Source organism: Elephantulus edwardii, unplaced genomic scaffold (assembly GCF_000299155.1).
Source record: "Elephantulus edwardii isolate Elephantulus edwardi_28Jun2011 unplaced genomic scaffold, EleEdw1.0 scaffold00153, whole genome shotgun sequence".
NCBI classification, from domain to species: domain Eukaryota; kingdom Metazoa; phylum Chordata; class Mammalia; order Macroscelidea; family Macroscelididae; genus Elephantulus; species Elephantulus edwardii.
Genome location: NW_006399903.1, coordinates 812,781 through 820,798, shown reverse-complemented (window position 1 = coordinate 820,798; position 8,018 = coordinate 812,781). Strand labels below are relative to the sequence as shown.

General features: G+C 36.5%; 1 pseudogene; it reads right to left on the bottom strand.

Annotated features, from left to right (window-relative positions):
• Window positions 1–2,559: 2,559 nt before the first annotated feature.
• LOC102872471 lies at window positions 2,560–3,405 on the bottom strand (annotated as a pseudogene).
• Between the last annotated feature and the right edge of the window lie 4,613 nt (window positions 3,406–8,018).

Genomic DNA, 8,018 nt, shown 5'->3' with positions numbered 1-8,018 from the left:
GTATGGAGATAGGATGCATCCCTGGCGTACGCCCTTCCCAATTTTGAACCTTGCTCTGTTCTGATGACTGTCTCCTAGTCCAAGTGTAGGTCTCATGTTAGATCAAATATTATTATTATATTCTAATCTAATCTAACCTAATCTAATTAATATAATATTGGAATGCTATACTACGATAAATTTGTAAACCTAAAAGAAATGGACATATTCCTTGTAACGTATCCCCTACCCAGATTGACAAGGACAGATATAGAACACTTAAAATGGACCCATCGCAAGATCAGAAATTGAAAAGGTCATAAAAAGACTTCCCTATAAGAAAAGCCCTGGATCAGAGGGCTTCAAAACTGAAAACTACCAAATGTTCAGAGAGAATTTAGCACCAATTCTACTTAAATGATTTAGGAACACTCCAAGAGTCATTATATAAAGAAAGCATAGCCCTAATACCAAAACCAGGCAAAGAGAGTAGCAATAATTGCTTTTTAAATGCTGCATAATATTCCACTATATGAATGTACCATAGTATTTCTATCTATTAATTTGTTGTTGGGTATTTTGGTTCCTAACATCTCTTTGCTACTGATGGCTTTCTTAAAGTAAGAAATACTGATGTCATAAAAACATGTGATAGTCTAGATTCCTATTCACGGGAAGATATTGACCCAATATAGAACTAATGGGAAAATAGGACATAGGCTCTAGAATTCAGGAGATAGTGTTGTCAGGTGCCATCAAGTCAACCATGAGCCTAAGAACAACATATCTGAACCTTGGCCTATCCGATGCCATATTCAAGAGTTCAACCATGCTCAAGCCCATGGTTGCTGTAACCATTGTGTCTCTGATTTCCTTGAGGGTCTTCCTGTCTTTTACCCTCTGCCTTCCCCAGACTTAGGTTTTTTCCAAGGTGAGTATCATAATGTTGCAGGATGGAGTATGATTCAAATTTGTTTTTCTTTTTTTTAATTAATCTTAGTGAAAGTTTTCAGAGACTTGAATTTCCATTCATTTATTGTTGCAATTTTCTCCCTGCCCAACCTCTCCCCAAGTTCACTGTTCTCTTTGAAAAGTAAAAGAAAAATTATTTCATTGTTATACAATCCCTCCCCTCCAAGTCCACTCCACTATACAGCCTTAGTTCTGGACTCTTGTCATGACAATAATAACTAATCACATATCCCTTCTAAATAGTTCTCTCCCTCTTCTGTTTCAATGCAGTGTCCATAATTTATTCCATCTTTCTCAGTCTTCCCCCAAACCTGCTCTTTGCTATCTATTGTGAACAAAGCTGTGATGAACATGGGTGTGTATATATCTGCTTGGATAGCAGTTATGACTTCTTTAGTGTATATTCCGAGAAGTGGAATTGCTGGGTCAAATGGTATTTCTATTTGCAAATTTTTGAGAAAGTGTCATACAGCCTTCCACAGTGGTTGTACCATTTTACACTCCCACCAACAGTGTATAAGGGTTTCAGTTTCTCCCCAACCATGCCAGCATTTGTTCTTTTCTGTTCTGTTGAATTTTGCTATTGTGAGATGATATCTCATAGTTGTTTTTATTTGCATCTCAGAGCTAGAGATTTTGAAAATTTCTTCATGTGTTTGTTTGCCATATGAATGTATTCTTTGGTGAAGTTTCTGTTCATATCCTGTGCCCATTTTTCAATTGGATTATTCTCCTTGATCTTGTTGTGGTGCTCGAGTATTTTATAAATTCTAGATATAAGTCCCTTATCTGACATGTCATTATGGAATACTTTTTCACAATCTGTGGCTTCGCTTTTTACCCTGTCGGAGAAGTTTTTTGATGTGCATAAGGATTTGATTCTTAGAAGGTCCCATTCTTCTATTTTATCCTTTCCTGGATATAGATTTTTCAGGATGCTTGCAAGACTGTTTATGTTGTGGATTAGGACTTCTAGAGTCCTTCCAAGCCTTTTTAAAATGAAGTTTATAGTTCTAGGTCTATGATCCACCTTGAGTTGGGTTTTGTGTATGGAGTCAGGTGTGGATCTTCCTTGAGTTTTCTGCAGATAGTTTTCCAATTTTGCCAACACCATTTGTTAAAAAGGCTGTCATTCCCCACTTAACTGATTAATCTCCTCATCAAAAATCAGTTTACCATTGGTAGATGGACTGATTTCTGGATTCTCAATCCTATTCCATTGATTATGTGTCTGTCATTGTACCAGTACCATGCGATTTTGACCATCATGGCAGTTAACTTACTCAGCATAATGCTCTCTGATCTCTCCCAAGTTAAATAATAATTTTCAAAATTGTTGTTCCTGAGTGCTGTGCATTATTCTATTGTGTGTATGTTCTACAACTTCTTAATCCATTCCCATGTGGTTACATTTGGGCAGTTTCCCAGTTATTGTGATGGTGAATAACAGTGCTATGAACATTGGTATACAAATTTCTATTTGTGTCTCAGCAAACATTTTTTACTTCTCCTTCACCAGCGCCATTCCATCCCAGACCTATTCCCACTCCCTGCCTCCATCGTCTTCCTTCTTGATATTCTATCATGCTTCTTCTCAGCTTTGCCCTCTCACTTCTTCTCAGCTGTCTTCTTGTCTTCCTCTGTGGGAGGAGCCTTTTGGAGAAGTCTTGAGGCTAGTGCAGCCTGTTTGCCTTCTTCCCTTAAATCTGAACTAGATGACGTATTAACTACATCCCAATTTTCTTTCATCTGAATCATCTGAGTTTTAGCTTTCATCCTCCATCTTTTTTGAGAAACTTTAGATTGTCACCAGAAGGGATTTCTGACTTCTTCTTCAGGAAAGCTGTAACACTAATTCTTTCCTCATCAGAAGAGCTTTCTGAATCTTCTTCATTCTTCTCAGTATCTTCATCGGCAGATTGTTCAACATTCTACTTGGTACTCAAAATCTTGATTGTGTTTTTGGATCTTCTGGCATAAGGTGCTCAGGGCCTTGGCATTTTTCTTCTTCATTTTCTTTTCCCCTTCCTCATCTTCTCAAGTCAACCAGGATCCGAATGCAGATCTGGGGGACATCTTTCTTGTCCACAATGCTCTTGGCCTTTCCATATACATTCTTAGGAGCTCAAATTCTTCTAGGCATTTGGTGATATCTTGGATCCTCTTGGTACTTCAAATGGTCCAGATAAGGTTAGTCAACCCTTCAAACCTCTTATCCTTAGCTCTCAGACAACTCTGCTTGATATCTTCTTCATCTCCACTGAGAAATACTGTCTGTTTGCCATAATTGTCCTTAATGGATTTGGTGATGAACTCCTCCCCAGACAGGGTTGTCTCAGACTTGCTGTCTAAACAGGTATACAAGCAAGCTGAAACAACCAAATGTGGTTTTTGTTCATAAAATGTTAAGAAGCCTGTTGTTTCAGAAGTGGATGGCAAATTCTGCTTCCTCATACTATTCTGTTTTAATCTGGAAGCTCTGTTGAAACCTGACCTCCATAGGTGGTGACACTTCTGGCATTTGAAACACTAGTAGCATAGTTTCCAGCATCACAGAAACCCACAAGTTACCATCAAACTGACAGAAAAGTGCTATACTGATAAACAATAACAAGCAAGCATATACATGGCTAAGCTATAAAGTAGTTGTTTTTGCTATTGCTGTGTTCCATCAAGTCAGAACTGACTCATTACTGACACTCTACAAAGTCTTCAGAGGCAATGAATCACATGGAAGAAGACTGATTATTTACCTTTCTCCTGAAGACCAACTAGTGAATTTGAACTGTCTACCTTTGGGATGGCAGTGCAGCTTCTTACCACCAGGCCAAGGTAGCCCCAAATACATCAAACTGATGAACAGATGTTGTACCACTTATAGAAAATTACAAAGACAATCAGACATATGAGAAGAACATTATGCTTGAAAATGTGGAAGTGTCAACAAAAGAGAGGAAGCCCCTTAGTGAGATAGATTGACACAGTGATTACAGTAATGGGCTCAAAGGTGCCAGAGATGGTGAGGATGACTAAGGATAGGACAGGATTCAGTTCTGTTGTTCATAGGTTCACTGTGAGTTGCATTCAACTCCATGGCACCTAATAACATACAGGAGAAGATTTTATGACTTTTTTTTTTCTACTGAGCACCTAAAGTGTCTCAAATACCAACTTTCAATTAATCACTGAGTACTTATCCACAATACAACAAAGATTTCTTATTCAGTGTTGGATATTCTCTATTAAGGTTAAAATTTCTAAATAAAATATTTCCTCTTGGCTATATGGGGAAACATATTTGTCCATATTTGTTCCTGTTCACTGTTCACATGTAAATACACATGAATTCATTTAAGGACGAGGTGTCATCGTTAAAATGTCCAAATAACAAAGCATGGACCTTGCTAAAAGTTGCATGGTAATTAACTAAATTGTTCTTCTAACGTTCTATAGGATTAGATAATAAACAATACAAACCTAATGAAATATTTCTACAGAATAATTATAAATAGTATTTCATTATAAACCAGTATAATGAGATACTTGAAATACATGGAATTAGTAAGTGGATACATACATCTGCACATTTCTGTCCTGGTTTAAAGAAAGCAAATGTTAAAAATAAAATGTATGCCTATGTGTGCTTAAAAGTTCATGCCCACAGTTCTTTTGGGATGTTGGATTACATTGTATTTTCTCTCTTTGGACATGTGAATGTCAAGAAAGAGAGTGATGAAGATGAAATCCCTTTTGAGAAATGATGTCCCAATGGTGGAGAGAAGGTGTTCCCTTTCAGATTTGCGGACCACAAGATCAGTGCCTTGCTGTTTATTTAGGAAATATTCCCAAGAAATACTTGTAGAGGAAAGAGAAATAACAGAGAAGTGAATGAATTAGCAGAGTGAGGGAATAGCCTTGGGACATATAATGTGACTTTCTTGTGATACAGTCAGAGAATAAATATCTATTTTAGATACTAGAACTGAACTAAAGCAGGTTTTTCTTTTTCTCTGGAGAAACAAAATTTATGGGCCTACAAGTTTCCTTCTTTTGTTCTAATGAAAACAACTGAAAAGTATATTGCAGTTCTAAGTTGGAGAACATAACCACCAAGCTGAAAAAAAAAATAATTCAGTGTCCTTTGCATTTTCTGTCTCTGTGCTTAAGAAACATAAATTATTCTTTACAGCATTATTCTTATAAAGAATGTCCAGGGTTCACGAAAGAAAATTTATGATGCATTGATCATTATTTGTCTGCTCGACTGCTACAAATGGGTAACAGCAGAACTAAAACAATGTTGGAATAAGTATTCATTGGCTGGGTTGAGATTAAGTGCTGTTGTACAAACTTTGCTCCCATTTATAAACTCTGTTCATAATGAGATGAATTATATTAAGTATTTAAATCAAAATAAATTATTTTCAGAGCTATACACCTATAGTCAGCCCTTCAAAGTCCTTGTAGCTTCACAATCTCGTTAACATGATTTTTCTTCAGCAACCTCATTGTTGTTAAGTTCAAGAGAATATAATACACCCCATGAATGGCAGATGTGAACCTTGTCCTATCTTATATCATCTCGAGTATCTGAAATGCTCATGCTCATTGTTATGGTCACTATGTGAACCCCATTTTTGGGGGGTCTTCTTCCTCTTTCACTGACCCTCCACAGTTGCAAGCATGATTTTTTTTCCCAAAGGACTAGACTCTTCTAACAACATATCCAAGTAGTGTGAGATGATACTTCACCATACTTGTCTCTAGGGAGCACCCTGTTTGCACTTTCTTCACAACATATTTGTTTGTTCTTTTGGTACTCCATAGCATATTCAGTACTTTTCTTCAACACCACAACTCAAAGGCATTGATTCTTCTGTCATCCTTATTTCTTGTCCATTTAGACTCATGACAAGTAACTAAAACCACCATGGTTTAGATCAGATGAACTTTAGTCTTTAAACTATCATCATTACCCTTCAGCATTTTGAGAGTCCACGAGACCATATTTTCCTAAAGAAACATGACACTTGATTTCTTAACTGCTGCTACCATATATCTTGGTTGTGGAGTTAAGTAAAAAGAAATTATTAACACTGCCAATCTTTTCTCTATTGTGACATTTCCTGTGCAGTCAATATTGAGAATTTATTTTCTTGATGTTGAAATGTAGTTTGCAATGAATACTATAGTCTTTAATCTTCTGCAGCAAACATTTTAAGTCCTCCTCTCTTAGCAACCAAGGTTGTAGAGTCTTCATAATGTAGGTTGTTGATGAATTTTTCTCTGTTCCTGATGCGGCATTCTTCATCATAAAGCTCAATTTCTCAAATGATCTGCTCTTTATACATATTGAAGAGGTTTGAAGAAAGGATACAACCCAAGATACATCTTTCTTAATTTTGTTTTTATTATGATTTTTATGAAAGTTTACAGAAAGGATAGATTTCCATTCATTCACAGATGCACATTTTCCACCTTTTCCTTCCTTCTACTTTACCCAATTCACCATGTAAGGCACTTCTTGTTCCAGATCATATGATGTTCAACCAGACATTGCCTTCCTTCATCTATTCTAGTGTAATGTTCATTATCCATCCACTCTTTTCCTGTTCTCCCTGCTTCCCGTGTCAATCTTATTTTTATAATGACAATGTTATGTAGTATTTGTCCTATTGTGACTGAGGTGTTTCACTCAATTATGTTTTCCAGATTCACCCAGGTTGTGTGATTTTGCAAGTTCATTTTTCAATGCTATGTATTATTTCACTCTGTAAAAGTAAGGCTGTTTTTCTAGCTATTCATTTGTTCACTGATACTTTGGATGATTCAATCTCTTCACTATTGAGAATCATGGAGAAATAAACATGAGTATGCGTACATCTGTTTGTGTCACGTCTCTGGTTTCTTTAGAGTATATTCTCAGTGGTGAAGTAGCTGCATCAAACTGTGTTTCTATTTTCATTTTTTTGAGAAATAGCCAGTCCAAATCCATAGTGGTTGTGCTATTTTACATCTCCACTGGCAGTGATTAAGAGTTCCAGGGTCTCCACACCCTTACAAGCATTTCTTCCTTTCTTCCCTGTTAAATTCTTCTAATGTTACTGGAGTGAGATGATATCTTATTGATGTATTGTTTGTCAGTTTACTATTCCATTAATTCCTGGGACCTTGTTTTTGCCAATGTCTTCAGTTCAGATATAACTTCTTCCTTCATTACCATTGTTTCAGTTTTGTTCTTTTTTTTTTTTTGTTTGATTTGTAATGGGTTTGCTGACAAAGTTCATATACATTGGGTTTCACACTATTCTTCATTCACATTGTGTTCTATACAATCATTCTCATACATTTTGTTTTTCTAAAATTAATCACCATTGGACCTTGTCCATCATTACCTCTTCTTTTCACCTGATCCTTCCCATTTCCTTCTACCCTTTCCTCCACCCACAAAATTGTGCAACCCCGTGGATTTACCCCTACCTATCCTCAGCCCTCTCCCCACCTCGGGTTCCCTTATATGTTTTATCAGTCATCCTTCTATTTTTTACAATAATGGTCTTATGCAGTAGTTGTCCCAATGGAATTGTATTAGTTCACTGTGCATAGAGATTTCCATTCTCTCACAAGTTATGTAGTATTTTTCTACATCATTGCTCATGGGAGCTGTATAGTATTCCATTGTGTGAAATGCATATATTGTTGGCTCTTGATCATATAAACTTATTGAAATGGTTCTGTTTCAGCCAGTTTTTGCACAGTGAATCTGAGTATTCTTTCCACTGCTTTTTGATCCTTTCTAGATCATCTATACCCATAGCATAGATATTACCAATAGCATCCTGCTTAATTGCAATTGAAGGCTTGAATTAGTTATCCAGTTCCTAGAGCTTGAGAAGTGCTGAGTAAGTTTTCCCTTCTTATTTTGTAAATTCAGTTCTTTGTACAACATTATTAAAGCTATTTATTAAGGCACAATCACTAGGCTACCCACACACATGGGTGCCGTCTTTAAACTTCTGTGGTGACTGCTTCAAGTACTCTTCACTTTCAGCAAGCAAAGATGTGTC